Source organism: Macaca mulatta, chromosome 5, assembly GCF_049350105.2.
Source record: "Macaca mulatta isolate MMU2019108-1 chromosome 5, T2T-MMU8v2.0, whole genome shotgun sequence".
In the NCBI taxonomy this organism is placed as follows: Eukaryota; Metazoa; Chordata; class Mammalia; order Primates; family Cercopithecidae; genus Macaca; species Macaca mulatta.
This window is the reverse complement of record NC_133410.1, coordinates 95,429,805-95,452,329: the sequence shown is the minus strand read 5'-3', so window position 1 is coordinate 95,452,329 and position 22,525 is coordinate 95,429,805. Positions and strand designations below refer to the sequence as shown.

Below are 22,525 nucleotides of genomic sequence, written 5' to 3'. Positions count from 1 at the left end.
TGATGGTCTCTGCCATGTAGTGACACAGCACAAAAACCCTTGCCACAAGCCAGGGAGAGGCCCTGGAACTTCTCAGCCTGCAGAACCATGAGCTAAATAAACTTCTTTTCAATTACCCAGTCTCAGGTGTTCTATTGTAGCAACATAAAATGGACTAAGAAAGGACTATCATTCATATCAATAATGTAAAATTCTAGCCTTTAGCATATAAAGACACTTATAGGCTACATTTTAGATTTAGCCTATATATTTGCTCAGTGTGCATTTTTTAAAGTATATTCTCTATCAATAAATTCTACAGAGCTTTATTTTCTCCCATAGACTCTGTAAAATATCCAGGCCTATACCATTGTTACCCCGGGAATGACTTTTCTTTCTGTTGTAATGCTATAGCACAATGTTAATTTCTCTTTCTTGCATGTTGTAACTGATATTCTTTGCTATAAGAGAATGGTATCTTAAACTTCTTCTGGCTAGAAAGAGTAAAGTACCAGTGGTGTAGAAACTGAAGACAGAATACTCCCCTACACTGAATAAAGATGTGGACTTCATGACACAATTTCCTCAGGTTAAAAAAGCTCAGGGGGCTATCTTGGGTCATTTGAGGCATTTGCTGTATCTCTTTGTGTCTTGTTCAGCGGTTAACTATCTCATGTTCACTATAGAACTATCATTTTAATATTTTTTGTAAGATACCAGTATCATGTTTTTGTAAACTCTATCCTTTCTGTAAGGTAACAAATCATTCTGAGCTTGACTTGTATGTTGCGGTGCAGGTGAACTCTTTAGAACATGGTACAAGGCCTTTTAGAATCTAAGTCACAAATAAGCTGGATGACTTTTAACAAGTTAATTGTCTTTTTAGGCCTTAATTTACTCATGTCCAAATAAAATGAGGGTATTGGGTATTGGTTCAATGATTAGCTAAAAATTCAGTCTTGATATGTAGCTAAAAATTCAATTAAAATTTCAGTCTTGAAATTTTAGCTAAAAATTAGCTAAAAATTCCGTCTTAATATGTAGAGTATTTGCTATTTAGAGAAATGCACAATTTGCATTTCCTGCCTTTTTGAAAATTGCTGTTGACAAACACAGTGCTTTTGACACCTTGCAAAGTATTTATTGTGCATCTGGTAAGAAACTGAGCTTGGGAGCCTAGGAAGTAATTACTAAGTCTCTAGCAGCCAATAGCTGTGTGCATATGTGTGTGTGTGTGTGTGTGTGTATTTGTGCACACCTGTCTGTGCATACACATGTACGTGTAAATTGTAGCTGGTTGGAATAAGAATGCATACATAAATTTCCTTTAATTTGAATGACAAAGATAATATGTAATTTTTACCACTAAAATTAATATTTTTTCTTTTTCCTAACTTCTTATGAATTGGAAATTTTGAAATAGTTGAATGTTGTTATTGGCTTACACATCAAGTAGAAGTAACAGACTGGAAAAAGTATGTGTGGTGTGTGGCAATATGATAATGAAATAGAGGGCAGGGGTGGAGACTTTAATGCAGTTTTGCAAAATCTGTTTATTAATTGCTATTAATGGAGTTTGAGTTAGACATTTTCAATTTCTCAGATAAATTTTCAGTTTCTCTGGCTGGTTAAATTAGAGGTCTATAATAAATACATAAGGTAGTTATCACACTTCTACTTTCCTTGAAAATATACATAGGAAGGAAATGGTTAATGAAATTAGAGTTACAGATACTTAATTTGGAGAGAGATTGGCTCTTCAGGGAGATGAAAGGCATCTTCAAATATTTGAAGTCACAAGTGTCAATAAATGAGTACACTTAGCTTGACTCCAGAGCACATTCACAGAATGAATAGGACTTGGATTTTGGCTCAATGTAAGAAAAGAATGTTATCAGAGTGAAAGCTGTTCCTCATGGGTTGTCTTCCTTGTGAAGGTGTAAGCAATTGGTGACGGATAGTTTTCATGCAAAAGATGGTCAGATGAACATTTCTTAGGAATACTGTACTTTACATAGAATTTCTTCATTTGGTGGAATGTTGGATTAAATGAAATCTTAAATTTTCATCCCTTTCTAAGATTACATATTTTTTCATTATGTCAGAATCATTATTTATGAACTACCAATACTTTTAAGCAAAGAATCTCTAGCCACAATGTGTCGGAGGTAGCTTGATGTTGAGATTTGGAATGGGTTATCTCCTCAACTTATTTACCACATGGTCAGTAAGGACTGACTTCATCTCAGTTGGAGCTACCAGCAAGATGTCTGGCTCAACACCCAAAGTCTGAGCCAAAAGTTCTGGCTAAGTGTGCTAGATTCATACATGTTAATACCCACAAAAAGAGCTTTTTAGAGTTCAAATTCTCCTCTAAACATAAAACTGTAGACACATTTCTTTGAGAAAGGTCAAGTAGTTTAGTTCTAGCTCTTGGTCATGCCCTGTAGACTGTTTTGGCTGTAGGCATTACAAATTTTTATGTTACAGACAGGAAAATTCATATTATGATTGCACATTAAGCTTATAAAATTTTGGAGCTCCCTCTTTAAGGAAAATCACAAATACAAAATTAAGAATGAAAGTCAATTATTTACCCAGAATAAATACATTACAACAAATCACAAATTGTAGAAAAAGCTGATAAATACCACAGAATCATAAAATCTAAAAAAATACTTTATTTTTCAGCTCTCTGATATCATACTCCTTTTACTATGTATTTTTGGCTGCATACTCTTTTAATATGTCTCCACATGAAGATGATTTTGTAATATCATTATCTGTAGAGAAAATAGAAATTCAGTATCTTCCCTACTATGATCAATTAAAACATATCTTTTGTTATTGATAGTTTGCAAAATATTTTTTTCAATTTCACAATTCATTACTGATAATGTCATATACATGTTTAGAATTGTCAAATTTGAGGAAAACCTTTCCTAGTTTCTTTTATATATAGGCTATCATATTTGAAAAAGTCTACAGATTACTTTCTACCTTTGTACATTTCAAACTTTGTTTCTCCATCACTACCTACATACAATGTACTTGTATTATCAGGGACTCTTCATATTGTTGTATAACTTCTGGCCCTGCTCCTTCCTGTCATAAGACTGGGCACCAGGTAGGCAGGCCCACCGGTAGCAGTATTGTTAGAAATCATATCCACATTGCAAAAAGTTGCAATAATTTAAGTGCGTAAGTGACTGTGAAACATATAATAATCCACTGTACCAAACAAATGTATTCCCAACTTGATTTCCCCTTAGACAAATGTCAGAACATCTGTAGCCACTCTAATTCTGCCAGATACAATGGCCATTTGATGAAAGGAAAGCTGGAATGTAAAGAGACAGTGAAAATTTAAATGGAAACAGCGTATGACTTGCTCTATTAAATATTATATTAGCGGTCTCCAATCTTTTTGGCACCAGGGACCAATTTCGTGGACCATAATTTTTCCATGGACCTGGGGCTTGGGGGGTGGTTTTGGGATGATTCAAGCACATTACATTTATTATGCACTTTATTTCTATCATTATTGCATTGTAATATATAATGACATAATTATACAACTCATCATAATGTAGAATCAGTGGGAGCCCTGAGCTTGTTTTCCTGCAGCAAGATGGTCCCATCTGGGGTTATGGGAGACAGTGACACATTATCAGATATTAGATCCTCATAAGGAGTGTGCAACCTAGATCCCTCATATGTGCAGTTCACAATAGGGTGCATGCTCCTATGAGAATCTAATGCTGGTGATGATTTCACAGGGGACAGAGCTCAGGTGGTAATATGAGTGATGGCGAATGGCTGTAAATACAGTTGAAGCTTTGCTTGCTCACCCACAGCTCACCTCCTACGGTATGGCCCAGTTGGGGACCCTTGCCTTATATTATTTATAAGTTAAAGGAATTGGAGTAGAACTTTAGATCAGAAAATATTACAGGTACATTTTTATTGAACTTCATGACAAAAATCAATTGGACTTAGCCTTAAAAATGCATTTTTATGACTATCATAGTCAATGTATAGTTTCAAAGGCACGTAACCTGTTATTCTTCAATAAGTTAAATATATTTGGTTATATGCATTTCCCAATACAAAAAAATGTGTTCAGTTTGAGTTTTCTTTTCAACGGTCGATAAAGGGCAATATAAAATCATTAGAGGAATAACTACTACAATACTCAATTTTTTAACTCAACATACATCAGTAACAAAGTTACTGAAGAATTATTTCCAAGTTTCATACATGTATCAATGATAAAATAATTAAGTTACTAACACATCAAGACCTTTATGAACTAGGTTATTAACTCATTGAGACCTTTCTGAACAAAGAATTATATCCAAGTTTCATATATGTATGAATAATTAAATAAGTAAGTTATTAACTCATTGAGATCTTTATTAACTCATTTAGACTTTATGGACTAGGACCAGCAGTATATCAGCCACTGACCAGAAGCAGAAAAGAGATGAGATAACCCTTAAAGTTAAGTTCCAGTTTCATATTCCTTTAAGTTCATATTTGATAATCTTTTCTGATCTGGCACATTGCAATTTATTTCGTGGCTTTTATTAAACATTTTGGCTGTGTTTTCTCAGTGTTTCAGAGTCCTATTTCATAATGTAAATGTAGCATTTTGATAGTCCATGTTAGCTCATCCATATAAAATGCTATTTGCATCATCTCGTAAATAACATGATTTTAAAATATTTAGTGTAAAGAAGAACACTTTTTAATGTTAACATTTTACATTACTTACTGGCCTATAAACAGGATTTATGCTGAAACAATTGACTAATTGCGTTCTTGGCACAACATACTGCCAGTAATTCAATCATAGAGTCGTGGAGCCTCTTTTTTTTTCTTTTTATTTTCTATCTTGAAACTGTAATAAAGCTGTAGTTTATGATAAAAACGGGGGGAGAATTATAGTTCTTGTTGTAAAAGTACAGCAATTAGTCCAGATGCCAGGATAAATCCCTAGCTAAGTAGGTCCATTCCTAACTGTGCTTTTCAGAACTGATATATTAGTCTCGAAATGCAGTTTGGGTTTTATTAAATCCTCAAGTTCAATCCCACATTCTGCAGTGATAATTCTTCATGTTTATTATTTTCTCTACTCCTCTTAAACACTTAAATTACCTGTATGCCTGTTAGCTAGATAATAAAAACAAAACAGGCAAAAACACCCACTAAGTCTTGTTTGTGCATGTTTTTCATCTATCAAAATGAAAGTCAGTCAGCCATCTCAATTCCTTGAAATTTGTTGTTTCTAGAAAAAGTGAAACATTTGGTTTGATATTAGCACCTTATTTTCAGTAATTCTCCAACCACACTAGGATATACAGTCTACAATCTACCATAATTTATCTGTCCCTGACTACCCTCAGGTACCCATTTCCCTCCTTATACTGCTTAGATCTTATGCCTTATATTATGATCTATTCCATTTATAAGCTTTCACTATCTTCCCCTCTTTCTTCTTGGCAAAACTGAAATAACTGTTCAGTCCAGCTCCTCAGCACTAAAATCTATGAACAAGCCTGGAGAAACCCATTCAGATTGTATGGTCTCTTATAAATTTAATAACAACAGGAATGACTGAACCTTTATCACTGATCAGGATCTCCAGCCCATTTACATTCCTACTGCCCTAAGTGACAATTTCATTCCTTCACCTCTTCCTCAAAAGCCCAACATCTTCTTCCCCATCCTGTCTCTTCCCTGAAACTCTTGCTTCCCATTTCACAGCAAAACTAAAGTCTTTCAGAAATGAATATCCATAAGCTCTTCTCTCCCACCACATTTACCATGGACTAACATCTGAATCCCTTTAATCTACCTTCCCTGCTAATGCTATGCACAAAGTGTTTTATCCTATGTAAGCCAATCTTGCACTTGCGACTGGATCACATTTCATTTGGTTACCTCAAGAACATTTATCTAGCAATTATTCTCTTTGTCATTCTCTATATTTCCTTAAAACAAGATCCTTCTATCAGCATCTAGTATTTTCTCCTTTTGACCTAATTATTTGTTTAATTTGAATCTATTTTATTCTTCAATATGGTATAGTTCTTTGAGTACAAGAAACTTCTGCTTTGCTTGATCAGCAAGTTTTTGCTTGACTCTATAACACACGACATGGTTTATTAACATTTAAATTTAATCTCATATGAAGTTTTTTATATCATCTAAATAAAAATATCCAATAGGTAAAAAAGGAGACATGCTAGAAGATCAGTAAATTGTTGTTGAATGAATGAAAAGATAGTTCACAACAACTTGAAATGAACTTAATTGTCAAAAGTGAGTATCAGCTCAAATAAAAAGAAATGCTACGATAGAATTTCATTTCCCTGTAGCACTTAGTCAAAAGAAAAAGAGATATTATTTTTGTAATCCCAGAGGACACAGAACGTAAGTATTCAAATGGCTTCACGTATGCAGCAGTCATTGAATCTATGCATGTGCACACATTCATACACACGTTTTAATTATTGCCAATAGCACAGAATATTGGTGAGAAGAGAATTTTTGTAATTGTTAAAGTGAGTCTTGCAGATTCTGACCTACCTCCAAACTTAAGCTGCATCACAAAAGAGTGCATAGATAAATCTCTTTTCTATCTCTATTTTTGAGCTTATTAGTATTTGCTGCCTCTTGTTCCCAAACTGAGCACACACAAAACCACAAAAGCAGGTTGCATTGGGGAGGGCTGTTAAAACCAGCTGGTCAGGAAATCCATTTGGGGTCAGTAAGTTGGTTGCTAATGACACCAACCAACAGGAAAAAGGTAGAGTACAAGAGCAGGACATGCATTTAGGAGTAAAATCAATACTCGTATTTGATTGGTGTGATACTTTTTAGATAATTGTGCAAAGAAATCCCAATATGTAGTCTCAAAGTGCCAATCTTCAATCTTTGTTTAAAACACTTAGATAAATATTAATAGGTTATGTGAGAAGACTACTATATGGACCAAATCTTGTCTGGACAATCTTCATGTTTATTTAAAACAAACAAAAACCAACTAACAATTGCAGAGTGTATTAGCCTTTTATCTGGTTTTACCACGTTTCTCAAACACATTGGTCTTATCAAAAATAATTTCGTGACTTTTTTATGCTTTTGGCTTTTAGTATTGTCTGGAAGCTCAATTTTTGTTTCTTTTACAAGCACAAGGATGCTTATATAAAGTTTCAATAGAAGAAAATTCTACCATGCACTAATTGTTTTGTGAGCACATTATTTAACCACCATGGGACTCAGTTTCCTTATCTCTACTTGTTTGTCAAATATCTGTAAAAATACAGCAAATTAATGTTAATATCTGTCCAGAAAGTAAGTCTAACTTCTAGTTATTAACATGAAATTATTTTTCTATCATTAACTCTTTCAATTACCTAAATAAATATTATTTAACTCTTTGTTGACCAAGTGAATAAATGAACAAATTAACTGTAAAATTAGAATCAGAAAGGCATATAGGAATTTTCTTGTTTACATTATTCATTATAATAAGAATGATACTGCCATCTTAGTGGAATAGCTGGCAAATATTTTTAGCTTTTGCTTTAATAATAAGTTTAAAATGTTGAAAATTCTAATAACCTTAGAAAACCAAAGGAAAATTAATAGTTGTCATGCATCACAGCAAGTGATGTCAGTTATATCTTAATTTTTCCAAAATGTGTTGTGCTCCAAATATTTACTTTTTATTTCTAAATAATTTCAAACTTCTGGAAAAATTGCAAACATAGTAAAACGGACTACAACAAGATTATGATTTTATTAGTCCGTTCTCATACTGTTAAAAAAGTCATACCCAAGACTTGGTAACTTTATAAAGGAAAGAGATTTAATTGGCTCACAGCTCACGATGGCTGGGGAGGCCTCAGGAAAATTACAATCATGGCAGAAGGTGAAGCAAACATGTCCTTTTTCACATGGTGGCAGAAAGGAGAAGAATGAGAGCCCAGCAAAGTGGGAAGCCCCTTATAAAACCATCAGATCTCATGAGAACTAACTCACTATCATGATAACAAGATGGGAGGAACCACCCCACGATTAAATTACCTCCACCTGGTCCCTCCAAGGACACGTGGGGATTATGGAAATTACAATTCAGGGTGAGATTTGGGTGGGGACACAGACAAACCACATCAATGGTAATACTTATTTCATATGGTTTTAGTGAGACTCAAGTTACTCATGTATATAAAGTATTAAGAACTTTAGAAACAAATGTTGGGAGCAAAAGTGCTTAGAATTAAAAAAATATTATTCATTATTATTAAGTCTTGATTTTGTCACTTGACCAACAGAAGTACCTATCTTATAGGACTATTGGATGCATAAAACTTAGAAACCCATGGTTTTTCTAGTCTAAGCTAATGACAGCCTGTGCTATATATAATAATAAAACTTACTGAAATAAATCTAATTCAAATGCCTAAGATTATTTGAGTAACACTACAATAAAATAAAAAATTCCTACATGTAGTTTTTTAAAACCTAGAGTCAACAATTATATCTGGTCTTTACATTTTAGGCTTCCCTAAGTTTCACATTGATAGCGATCAATGTGAGGGTAAGTTTAGTTCATCTCTGCTAAAATGAATGCAGTAAATTATTTGATATTTGGAAAACATTTACTGGTGGAAGAAAATGCAGTTACACTGCCATTATATAGAATAAACTATATAATAAAAATTTTGGTAAAAAGAACAGAGTCTATTTGTTAATCTCACACTTTTCAGACTGGAGTCTTTGTGCCTCATGGTGAGGGCCAGGCAAGGAGGTTGCAGGTACAATGAGCCAGGAGTAGTCAAAGCCACAGGAGAAACATGGCAAGCCTTCCTGAAATCCAAATTTTAGGAGAAGATGACGTGTGATGGGGAAATGAGATTTTATATTAAAACAAACATATCCTAATTATATACATATTTAATTCCATATATATGGAATTAAAATACACATTTTTACAGAATTTTAAAGTATGAAAAATATTTAAACCCTATTTGAGTCATGTTCATAAAAATCTAAGGACTATATATTCACTCTCCTCTGCTGTTAGGAGTACATCAATCATCAATTAGTTTACTTGTGTAACAATTGTTTATTTAAGGCTAACTATATGCCAGACACTGTACTATGCTCTCAATGCAAAAGTGAGCAATACAGATGTGGTCCCTGCCCTTGTGGGGCTTACAGTCAAGTAGTAGGATGCTTTTTTTTTGTTTTATAATTAAGCTAACTTAATTCTCCTAACAACTTTATGAGGTGAATTCTATTAGTTATTTTACTGATGTTGTGTTACTTAAGACATAACATTGCCTTAAATACAACAAGCAGGATTCTCAAACACAAAATAATGTGCAGAGGTAGTCTAATTTAGATGAGATTTTATGAGGATGATGAGGTATGGATTGGAGAAAAGCAAGGGTTAATGCAGAGACCATATAAGGGGCAGTTTCTGGTGTAACACATGGTGATGGAAATAGAGTTAGAGTGAAGTTGATCAATTTGAAAATATACACTGGAGGTACAAATAGGCCTTCTTTATGGATTGGATATGGGGAAATCAGAATGAGGAAAATAAAAATGACTTCCCATCTTGAACAAATGGGTATTTGAACAATAGATTGGAGGCGAGTGATTTAAGGTTAAAGAGAAATCAGTTTGGGGCATACTAATTTTAAGATATTTCTAAGACATCCAATTAGAGGTATTTAGTTGTATATATAAATATGTGTACTTATACAGTTATATACAATACAGTATGTTAGGACCTTTGGGAAAAATATCTTAGCTCGAGGTAAAATCTTGGCATCTTGAGTAACACAGCATTAAATTAATATATGCTTGCTTAGATTACTTGAACTTTTGTCCTTTATTTTATCCAGTGCCCTTTTTCTAACATATTTAAAGCTTTGCAAGTAAACATTTGGCAATAGTGAATATAATTTCATGCAACAAACATGGAGGGGATACAGAGCTAAGTCCCTCAGGATTTCAGCCATTAAGTAGCACAACTTTGAGCATGACAAAAATGTTATAAAATATAATAGATGACAAGTATATCATAATAATGGTACAAATAAACTGCTACAAAAGTAGAATACAATTTATAAATGTCAGCCTGGATAGCGATTGAGTATGGGAAGTAAACCAAGAAAAGATAAAGAGTAGACAAAGAGGGATAGAGCAGTAACAAAGGAATGAAGTCCAGGGCTTCCTTCCTTTGTTAAATACATTTTCCAGAGGCAAGAGATGTTAGGAGTCATGCATAGTTGGCAGTGCTGCATCAGTTGTCAGACTAGTGGAGGACAGTCATAAAGTCAGAGACACTGTGCTGGGGCAGGCTTTAAGGAAGGAAAAGTAGGCCCATGGGCTGGGCAATGAAGTTTATTTCTATCATAATTATATGTCCTGCATGTAGGAATCATTTCTAATTCCTATGGGTCACTTAATGAAGCTCATCAATTTTACAGGCCTCAAGAAATAATACCAACGTGTGAGCCAAAGAAGGCATCTTAATGTCTTTAGGTCATTAATTTTAGACATAGCACGTTCTTTACTTCAAGGCCACTTTGAGAGTCACTGTGTCGCTGTTGGGCTTCTCGCACAAATAAAGTTAACATAATATACTCAATGAACTCTTTCGCTCCTTAGCTAACTCCAACATCTTCCAGACACTGATGCTCATCCAAGTTGTCATGTGGATTTATAAGAAGAATCTTGTTCAAATAAAATAACTAAACATAAATCATACTTTAAATTTTATTGCCACGAAATGACCAAAGGTAGGAATGTAGCAGTAACCCTGGAAGAGCAGTTCCTTGGTTCTGACTCTTTTGTCTTGGGGGAGTGACATGTAAAAGCCTCTTCAACCAGAAGCACATTGCCCTTGAGCAGCAGGAGAGCATATCACTTACATCTAATAGAGAATATTTTGTCAATGAAAATACATGCTAAAAGATATTATATTGATGGTCATAAAAATAATGTTATTAGAAATTGTTTCAAACAAACATTTTAAAAAATGAAAATAAAAATACAGTTAATATTTCATAACTTACATGAATTTCCTAAATGTTGTTCAATGAGAAAAATAATTACTCTTGGTACATCTCATGTATATTAATCTGCTGAAATTTCTGATATTTTTCTGAAGTCAACTTTTTAATATGAATTTATTATTCTTAAGTTTTAATGAAACTTCTGGGAATCTTAAAAATTGCTTGTTATGGTTAATTTGAAATATTGACACATTTAATATATATATAACAATATTTTTAATTGAAAAATGTCCTCAAAAGGGGCTTAGGTGTCTGTTAAGAACAAATTTTGCTAAATTGAAAATACTCTTTTTGTTAATTGAAAATATTCTTAATTCGAATGTATTTTTGAATTGTAATGTAAAAGTGTTTGAGTTCAAGGTTTTTCACAGACACTGAGTTTTCCCCCCTTCATTTAGAGTTCCGTTATCCAAGAAATAATTTCATAATACCATACTTGTCAAATAGATTGCCTGAATTTATGGCTTTTTTAATGGTTTGCCAAATTTAGATGCTGAAAAATTATAGGTCTTTAAAATCATATTTCAGTCCTGCACAGAATATAAATGTTTGGAAATTAGAAATTACACCAGGTCCCACACAGAATATAAAAAGATCATAAAATTCAGAACTTTATCGAAAGACTGTTCTTACAAATTAAGATATTCTAAAATATAATTATGGAATTTCAAAATTAAATCTTATCCTCTCTTTGAGAATGCATTATTTCATTTGATGTGTTCAGTTAATTTCTTGCCTTAGTCCATTTCAGCACATTCTTGTGGGCTTCAAGTTGCAAGTTTTGTTTATAATAATAGCTATTCCTTAAAAGTTTCAAGAGCTGAATTTTGGGATGCTCCAGTTATGAAATACTATGATTAAACATTTCCAAGTAATTTTGCAAAAAAAAAAGCACCCAAAGTTTAGAGGACTTATTTATGAAAAGTTATTTTTCGATCATAAGCATTAGAAATGCCAAGAAAATATGCTGATTGCCATATTAAAGTGTTTTTATTTTTTTTAATTCAATATCAGCTTTGTCTCCAAAATTTTGTAAGAAAGTGATTCTAATTATAAAAATATTTAAAAATCTTGTCACATTTGTCTTCTATTTTGATTTGTAGAATATTGCAATTTATTTGGACCCAGTGTGAATTATATTTGCACCACAACAAATTCAGAGTCCATTTCTACTCCATAGATTTCTTATTGTGGTAAGAATACTGTTTTTAGTGTAATTATGTTCAGCAAAAATTTCTTTGTGTGTTATCACTGAAAAAATAAGTAATCTATCTTCAATGCCAACATTTTAACTAAAACTATGATAGTTTTTACACTGTTGTCAGATTTTAAACTTTGATAGAATGACCTTCCATAGCTTTATTTTGAATCATTGAATTGGATTAAAAAATCAAACTAGTGGCCGGGCGCGGTGGCTCATGCCTGTAATCCCAGCACTTTGGGAGGCCGAGGCGGGCGGATCACAAGGTCAGGAGATCAAGACCACGGTGAAACCCCGTCTCTACTAAAAATACAAAAAATTAGCCGGGCGCGGTTGTGGGCGCCTGTAGTCCCAGCTACTCGGGAGGCTGAGGCAGGAGAATGGCGTGAACCCGGGAGGCGGAGCTTGCAGTGAGCCGAGATCGCGCCACTGCACTCCAGCCTGGGCTGGGCGACAGAGCGAGACTCCGTCTCAAAAAAAAAAAAAAAAAAAAATCAAACTAGTATTGAAGTATATTAATTTTATGTTTGAGGCATATGATAAAATGAAATAAAGTAGCCATAACTTAAATGTTAATAAAATTATTTTCTGCTAATAGAGGGAGCACATTAACAACTGTTGTTTAACTTATGGTACATATATTTAAGAACTTGGGAGTTGAATAGAATGAACAGCATGCTCTCTGTCATTCTTAGGTTGTTTTATTTTGACTGACATGACCTAAAAGTAAGTAGATGTGGAAGAAGGTTATTATGGAACTTACTGGTAATTTATTTGCAGAATTAAATGAAAATCATAGTGATAAATAATGGAATGCATATTGATTGCAATCCAATCTCTTACGTCTTCCTATATCCATGCTTTTCGGTAGTGCCCTCTCATGCTGACTCTTGGTTATGTCACTTGCTTTGACCAGTGGAATTGTAGCAATGTTGATGTGAGCAAGGTCTTGAAAAAATCTTCACATGATTAATACAGCCATTATGGAAAACAATATACAGTTCCTCAAAAAACTAAAACTACAACTTCCATATGATCCAGCAATCCTACTTCTGGATATAAATCCTAAGGAAATGAAGTCAGTATGTCAAAGAGATAGCTGCACTCCCATATTCAATGCAGCACTATTCACAATAGCCAGGAAAGAGAATCAATCTAAGTGTTCATCAACAGATGAATGAATAAGAAAAATATGGTATATATACACAATCAGGTAATAATCAGACTTTAAAAAGAAGAAACCCCTGTTATTTGTGATAACATGGATAAACCTGGCGGACTTTATGTTAGGGAAAATAAACTAGACACAGAAAGACAAATACCGTATGACCTCAGTTACACGAGGGGGCTTCAAAAAGTCATGGAAAGTGTGTATTATGAAAAAGTTATGCATGGATTTCATGTATTTTGCACTAGAATAAACTTGTAGTACCTTGTTATAATGGATATGAACAGGATCTAATTTGAGGCATTAAAAAGAATAAGACATCAGTTTCAAAAGAGCACCTATCAGAACCACATAAATTCTGTAAAACCTGAAGCAAGAAAAAACACCAAATTTATAGTGAAACTTAGGTAGAAAAATGAAGACATGATTGATGCTTTACAAAGTTATGGGGATGATGCTCCAAAGAAATCAGGAGTTTACAAATGGACAATGAAACAATGTTGAAGATGAAGCCCACAGAGGCAGACCACCCACATCAATTTTCAAGGAAAAAATTAATCTTATTTATTCCCTAATTGTAGAGGACTGACAATTAATAACCGAAACAAAAGCCAACACCATAAGCATCTCAACTGTGTCAGCTTACACAATTCTGACTGAAAAATTAAAGTTGAGCAAACTTTCCACTCAATGGGTGCCAAAACTGTTGCTCCCAGAACAGTTGCAAACAAGAGAGAGCAGAAGTTTCAATGGAAATCTTAAACAAGTGGGATCAAGACCCTGAAGCATTTCTTCAAAGAATTGTAACAGGAGTTGAAACACAGCTTTACCAATATGATCCTGAAGACAAAGTACAATCACAGCAATGGCTACTAAGAGGTGGAAGTGGTCCAGTTAAGCAAAAGTGAACTGGTCAAAAGCAAAGGTCATGGTAACAGTTTTTGGGGATGCTCAAGGAATTTTGCTTGTTGACTTTCTGGAGAGCCAAAAGATGATACTATCTGCTTATTATGAGAGTGTTTTGAGATAGTTAGCCAAAGTATTAGCAGATAAATGGCTGGGAAACTTCACCAGAAAGTCTTTTTCTACCATGACAATGATCCTGCTCATTCCTGTCAGCAAACAAGGGCAATTTTAGGCATCCACCTTACAGTCCTCATTTGGCTCCTTGTGACTTCTTTTATTCTCTAATTTTAGAAAATGTTTAAAGGCACCCATTTTTCTCAGTTAATAATGCCCCCCCCCCCACAAAAAAAAGACTGCATTAACATGATTAAATTCCCAAGGCCCTGAGTTCTAAACTAAATGGCTGGATTGTTGCTTACAAAAGTATCTTGAACTTGATGGAGCTTATGTTAAGATATTAAGTTTAGAGAAGTAGAGACTAGAATGGTGGTTACTAGGGGCTGGAAGCCAAAAGCAGGGGAGACTGGAGAGATGTTTGTCAAAGCACACAAAATTAGACAGTTTGATAGGAGGAATAAGTTCAAGAGATCTATTGTACAACATAATGACTACAGTTAATAAGAATATATTGTATACTTACAAATTACTTAGGGAGATTTAAGTGTTCTCAACACACCAAAAATCTGAGTATGAGAGGTAATGTATATGTTAATTAGCTTGAGTTAGCAGTTCTGCAGTGTATACATATATAAAAACATGATGGTTTATACCACAAATATATACAATTTTTGTCAATTAAGAATATATTTTGTAATCCTCACAAAAATGAAAATAAGCAAAATTAATTTAGAAGAACAGTCATTTGATCTAAATGAAAAGTTATGATTCAGAGTAATCTGTAAATGTATCTTTTGTGTCTCCCCAAAATTCATATATTGAAACTTAATCTCCAATGTGATATTGTTAGAAAGTGGCATCTTAGGGAGGTGATTAGGTCATGAGGATTTGCTTTCATGAATGATATTTGTGCCCTTATAAAAGAGATCCCAAAGAGCTAGTTATCTCCTCTGCCTTGTAAGAACACAACAAGATGGTGCCTTCTATGAGGAACAAGCCCTCACCAGTCACCAAATGTGGCTGTGTCTTGATCTTGTACTTCCCAGACTCCAGAATCATGAGAAACAGATGTCTGCTGTTTATAAGCTGCCCATTCTCAGATGTTTTGCTATAGCAGTCCAAATAGACTAAGACATAGCTGCATGTGTTAAATCATTGTATGTAGGCACAGTCTTCTTACAATAATTAATAACTTTCAAATAGATGCCGATGGTCCTTTAGGATGACTTTTTCTGGTTTTCATCTGGTTGTGACCAAGAAAATATAAGAAATAGAAATCTAGTATATAGTACTTTAATTAAATATGCAGTTTTAATTTTATTAATTTATTTCTGTTGGAAGGGTTTTATTGCAAAGTTAGAAAATATTTACTAAACACTAAAAAGTAAATAATTATAGATTTATACTGCACAGCAAATGGCAAAATCACTGTAGCAAGGCTGTCTGACTGTTCCCTATATGCCTTATAGCAGGGCTGGCCAGTCTAATTTCCCAAATTTTCAGCTTATCCTATCAATTGGCAGCCTGGCAGCTTTGTGAATTTTGTAGACTAAAACATGGGCTAGATAAATATATGAATGGTCTATTGAATGGTCAGTAAAGGAGCAGAATGGGCACGAGACAATTTGTCACAAAGATCAAAGAAGAGAAATTGAGACAGTCTGTGTGCATTCCATCACCTACTATTTTATTGTGATGAAGTTATTTTTTCTCCAAGAGTCTTCAGTTTTTTCTCCAGTGTCACCATCCCTATTTTCAGAAATTGCCTTGTGTCTAGAGAAGCCATTTTGTTTTCATTCATCTATTTTCTGTGATGATGAGCTACTGAGCTGGTCCCATGTTTTTGATTAAGGTGAATAATCTTTGTGTGGTCTTCCCCGTCTTTAGTCTGCTGATGGATTGTAAAGTTCAGTTTCTAGTGTTTTAAGGAGTTGCTGCTTTTGATACTGTCTTTGAGGGACTGGCTGTGAGACCCACTTGCTGTGTTTGCTTCAATTCAGTGTCTATCAAGCACAAAGTGATTTCGAATGAAAACTCTATAACTAGGCTTGGTCATCTAGGTTAGTTGGTTACATAGGTGAAATGGCTTTTCTTGATGTTGAGCTTTTCTTGATGTCTAGTGATGTTTATCCATAACTGGACCTGCCTTTTGTCTAGAGAAGTATCCAGGTGAACTCCAGAGCATATTGCTGTATTTAGCCATGAGTTACTGTTTACCAAACACTGCATTCCCCAGAAAGCACACTTTGAGATGGCGATTTCATGCAGGAGATTTATTAGGAAGTATTTTGGGGGCCAACACCTATGGAAAAAGAAAATAGAGGCAGAAGTTCAGCTGCAATACAATCTCAATAGATGCCTCTGCTGACCCTATTGGTAGTTCTGAAGAGGTAATGAGCCTTAGCAACTGTACTGAATTGGGGTAAAGTGACCAGGCTTTTATAACCCCATGTTCATCAGTCATTGAATGAAGGCTACCTATGAAGAGTGTGTAGGCTAGGTTAGGCAGCTTTCTTCAGTTGAGGTCATCCTCAAAGGGGGCTAAGAGCTGAGAGGCTATCTGCTGGCAGCATACCTCGCATCTGGCATAATAAGCCCTTTATTCCTGAATCTTCATGCATCACAGCACGTACACCACTGCCCTTGGATACATTGGATACATTAATAGAGTTTTCCTATTATTGGCTTTTTTTCTTTTTTTTTTTTTTTTGAGATGGAGTCTTGCTCCGTCTCCCAGGCTAGAATGCAGTGGCTCACTGCAACCTCCGCCTGCCGGATTCCAGCAATTCTCCTGCCTCAGCCTCCAAGTAGCTGGGACTACAGGTGCGTGCCACCACGCCTGGCTAATTTTTGTATTTTTAGTAGAGATGGGGTTTCACCATGTTGGCCAGGCTTATCTCGAACTCCTGACCTCGTGATCCGCCTCGGCCTCCCAAAGTGCTGGGATTACAGGTAGGAGCCACCTCTCCCGGCCCTATTGGCTTTTTATTCCCAACATGCTGAGAACCAATTTGCAGAAAATCAGAAGACAAAAGTGCTTAGGGTCCTCAAAAATCACAGTGCATCCTGAAACCTAGATAAGCCTACTTTTATACTTTGTTATATGATATAATGGATATCTTTATTACTTAAGTTATTATTATTCAGAATTATGTTACTTGTAATCGAAAGTATTCCCAAAAATATAACCAAACTTGTACAGCCAAACCATTCAATGACAAAATAATTAACCAAAAAATCAACTGTTGACTTTTGATGGGAAAACTAAAGAAAGCCTCTCTGAGGAGAAAATATTTGGGCTGAAATCTGAATCACAAATGGGGTTAGCCAAGTGAAGATGCAAGAAGAGCATTCCAGGCAGGAGGAACAATTGCAGAATCCCAAGGCAGAAGTGAATTTGGCAGGTTCAAAACCGTGATTCTTATTAAAGAATTTGATTTGCCAGGCTATTATTTAAGATGTTTAAGATGCTACAATAATGCTTAGGGATTTCCCCCATGAATATTTAATATGATTACAAACATTTTAAATGTAAAGGGAAAGAGGAACAAGAAAAATTGTCAAATAAATGATTATGACTTAGGAAGAAGAATATTTGTGTAAGAGGTTGTCTGCAATTGTCAGAAGAAAAAAATACCTGATAAATATATTGTGAACAAGATTTGCGTTCAGAGATGTGTGTATGTGTGTTTGTGTGTGTGTGTGTGTGTATGTGTATTTATATAAATACATACAAGGAGGTAAACATAGCTTCATAGCATCATCAAACTGAATTAAATGACAGGAGTATAACAGCAGAAAGCTCTATCACTCTTTTAGGAATAAACCTGGTAGAAGCGGAGGTGTGTTGGTACTGTATGCCAAGAAGTTGCTGGATAATCTTCAGCAGTGTGGCTGGAGAATTGTTGGAAAAATCTTCATAAAGACTTATCTCCATTTTTACCTGCATAAAGATAGCAGAAAGAAAAAAATGCTGAAAGAAAAAAAGTAAGATTCCACAGACCAAGATTCTTGGAAAAAATAGATGACTCAAGAGTAATAGAAAACTTTCAGACATGAATTTGTGACTGTACAGCATCAATGATGCCAATTTGCAGATGTATTTGCTAAACTTCTGCCAGTAATCACTGAGGAATTACAGAAAATGGGGAAGATTGAAGTGTCAGCCAAGGTTCACGGAGGAAGACAGCAGCATTTTAAGCAGACAGAGATTGAATGCTGTAAATGGGTGTCTGTAAAATTACAGGAAGGCCTGGAGAAGTGGGCTGTACTCTGGGCTACCTTGAATGACTCCCAGACACCCAAGAGCTGAATCACCAGGGAGCTCCCACCTCTGAGAGTATCCTAGAACCATCAGATTTCCAGAACATACTATCAAAGCTGAGATTAGGAAATCATAGAACTGGAACTATGCACTTACTGTTGCCATGGCTACTCTATTATGCTGTGAACAAGGGAATGGAACCTGGAGTTCATTGGGGCCTCTGCTTCCACTCCTCCTCTTAACCCAGGAATCTGGAGAATGACATGAATTACTGCTTCAGAAGAAAACCTCACATCTCCACAAGACCTTGCTTCTCAAACAAGACATGTCAGAAGATGCTGATCATCCTCACTTCTGCCTTACAAATCGCTCATAGGTGCATCTGCAGGATCTTACTGGAATCCAGAGTGCTAGCTGCAAAAGCTTCTGGGAATTGTACACTTAACTCTGAAGTATCTTTAATATAGGAAGGTATGACATAAAAGAGTCATAGGAAGTTCAGTAAACCAAACCACAGTATCCACACAATTCAAGATAGGCAAAAGTACTTATTTCTTTAGAGGAAGGGATAGCTTATAAGAGACACCTCGTGAACTCGACACTGTTTCTTGTGTTGGTTAGAAATGATACCCTGTGGGCCAGGCACGGTGGCTCAAGCCTGTAATCCCAGCACTTTGGGAGGTCGAGACGGGCGGATCACGAGGTCAGGAGATCGAGACCATCCTGGCTAACACGGTGAAACCCTGTCTCTACTAAAAAATACAAAAAACTAGCCGGGCAAGGTGGCGGGCGCCTGTAGTCCCAGCTGCTCGGGAGGCTGAGGCAGGAGAAAGGCGTAAACCCGGGAGGCGGAGCTTGCAGTGAGCTGAGATCCGGCCACTGCACTCCAGCCTGGGTGACAGAGCGAGACTCCGTCTCAAAAAAAAAAAAAAAAAAGAAATGATACCCTGTGAACCGTTAAGACAGGGTGTAGTGATCATTGGGAATGGGGGTTTGTTAAAAACATATCATACAGATAGTTTATTAAAGTGGTAAGCTAGACAACTGTATGGCTACAGTGTATATATGGATGTATGTATTTATTATTTTTATTGATATGGGGTGGTCTCACTATGTTGCCCATGCTGGTCTTGAACCCTTGGGCTCAAGCAAACCTCCTGCCTCAGCTTTCTGGGTAACTGGGACTACAGGCACATGCCACTGTGCCCAGCTTATAATGTATTCAAAATTTAACAAAGCTTTTTGTCTTTTTGGAAGATATATTTTATGATGTCATGGGACATACTTGAAAAATGTGGTCATGGTGGTGGTACAGTTGAATGTATTTGTAATTAGCAGAAAGACTAAACAACTACTGGTTAGCAGATATGTGTCCAATTGTTGCCTATGCTCTAGGAATTCATGCTTTATCCTGTCCTACATGACATAATGAATCTGGGAAGAACATTGATTTTAAAAATAGTAATAGCCATCATTTACTCAGTGCTCACTCTAAGTGAGGCATTATCTATACGTTATTAACTCTTTTACTCGTTACAACAAGCTTGTCAAGTTGTTATTCTCTTCATTTTAAGTATGAGGAAACTAATGTCAGAAAGTGTAAATAACTTGATCACATTTAGTAAGCAGGAGGGCTGACATTCATACCTAAAATTGCTTCGAGGAGGAAGTACCAGACAGAGGGAGAATGCCACAGCGTTTCCAGGAGAACTGTCTAGTTTTTTTGCTTGCCAAGAAATCCCAGAGGGCGGCATTTTCTCCGTTTTTCCATATGAGATAGGGGGATGGCCCACTGTCTTGCATGATCTGGTCAATATCTCAGGGACTCAAACTCACATTGACAATCCTCACTACCATCTCACATATAAAACCAGATGCCAAATTTTTTTTCTTAATTATGAAAGATGTAACAGTGAGGCTGACCAAATATAGATAATATTCTTATACACATATTCTGAATAAGTTTTGATTAGTATAATGTTGACTGTAGAGGATAGAATCAGCCCAAGGAGACTTTGATCAGAATGCAAACTGGCTGTAGTTTCTGACAATCACAATATGAATGTGTCCATCTGCTTGGCTGACAGGATGTCTGGACCTACCTAATAATAAAAAAGGTACTTTCTTATTTGGCCAAGCAGTGCCAGAGTTTGCCTCTTCAACTCCCTCATATGCCTTCATGACTGATTGCCATTCTTTCTTTTGATATTTTAATAGTTTCAGCTAAGTTAATTTTGGCTTAAGATTTAGTCCTTGTCTTTGAGGTGATGGGTCAATTTTCTGCCAATACAATGACTTAACTTTAGAAAGTAAGTTTAGTTCCTGTGTTTCCAAATCCACTGTTGCCCTTATATGTTACCTATAAGATACATGACCACTTGACTCTTTATCTGTGCTGCCATTGGTAGGTGAAAAAGAACAAGCACAAGCACAGAAACACCAGTGCTGACGTATTAGTGTAAGAGCAGCACAAGATTTTTAAGAGACAGTATTTAAATTAACATAGGCTCACTGTGAGTCAATAGGGTGGATGGAGGGAGAGGAGCCAAGATGGCCAATTAGAAGCAGCTCCAGGCCAGGTGTGGTGGCTCATACCTGTAATCCCAGCACTTTGGGAAGCTGAGGCGGTCGGATTACTTGAGGTCGGGAGTTTGAGACCAGCTTGTCCAACATGGAGAAACCTTGTCTCTACTAAAAATACAAAATTGGCCAGGCATGGTGGCGCATGACTGTAATCCCAGTTACTCAGGAGGTTGAGGCAGGAGAATCACTTGAACCCAGGAGACGGAGGCTGTGGTGAGCCAAGATTGTGCCATTGGACTCCATTCTGGGCAACAAGAGCAGAACTCTGTTCGGAAAAAAAAAAAAAAACAAATAGAAGCAGTTCCAGTCAGCAGCTCCCACTGAGAAGAATGAAAACAGTGAGTGAATCCTGCTTCATCACCCACACCCAGCCAAGAGAGGCGGTGAGTGACTGTGCTGACCCATCTGGGAAACCATGCTTTTTCCATGGATCTATGCATCCTGTGGATCAGAAGATCCCCTTGTGAGCCCACATCACGAGGGCCCTTGGTTCCAGGCACAGAGCTGTGCCACCTGCTTGGGTTGCAACCAGTGGCGGCAGGCTGGACCATGCCTAAGACAACCGAGTTCCTGGGGAAGGGGTGGCCATTCACCGTCACTGCAACTCCAGTTGGCCATTTTGCCCTGCTGGTGTCAGGGAGACCGGGTGGTTTGAACTGAGAGGAATTCCCCTTAGCACATCACAGTGGCTGTGGCAGATCGTTCTTTAGGTGGAGCTTCTTTAGGTGGAGCCTGGATCTATCCCTCCTCACTGAGCAGGGCCTCCCTGCAGGAATTGTAGCAACTCCAGCCAGGGGTTTTCAGACAGGACTCTGATATCCCTGGGAAGGAGCCCCTGAGGGGAGGGGTGGCCAGAGTCTCACAGTTTGGGGGACCTAGTCTTTCCCACCTACTGGCAGTCCAGATGAGGGGGATTCTCCCCAGCACGGCCCAACCTGCTCAGCCAAGGGGCAGCCAGACTGCTTCTTTAAACAGGTCCCTGATCCTGTGCCTCCTGACTGGGTGAGACCTCCCAACAGGGGTTGCCAGACATCTCATACAGGAGTGTTCTGGCCAGCATCAGCTTGGTGCCCCTCTGGGATGGAGCTTCCAGAGGAAGGAGCAGGCAGCCATCTTTGCTGTTCAGCAGCCTCTGCTGGTGATACCTCCAAGAGCAGGAGGGACCCAGCTGAACTGGGTCTGGAGTGTTCCCCCAGTAAACCACA

The 22,525-nt window shown here is 36.5% G+C and overlaps 1 protein-coding gene across 5 annotated transcripts in view; it reads left to right on the top strand.

The window, feature by feature from the left end:
• Positions 1–22,525, top strand: part of MAPK10 (mitogen-activated protein kinase 10) — a 341,860-nt gene that overhangs the window by 224,254 nt on the left and 95,081 nt on the right.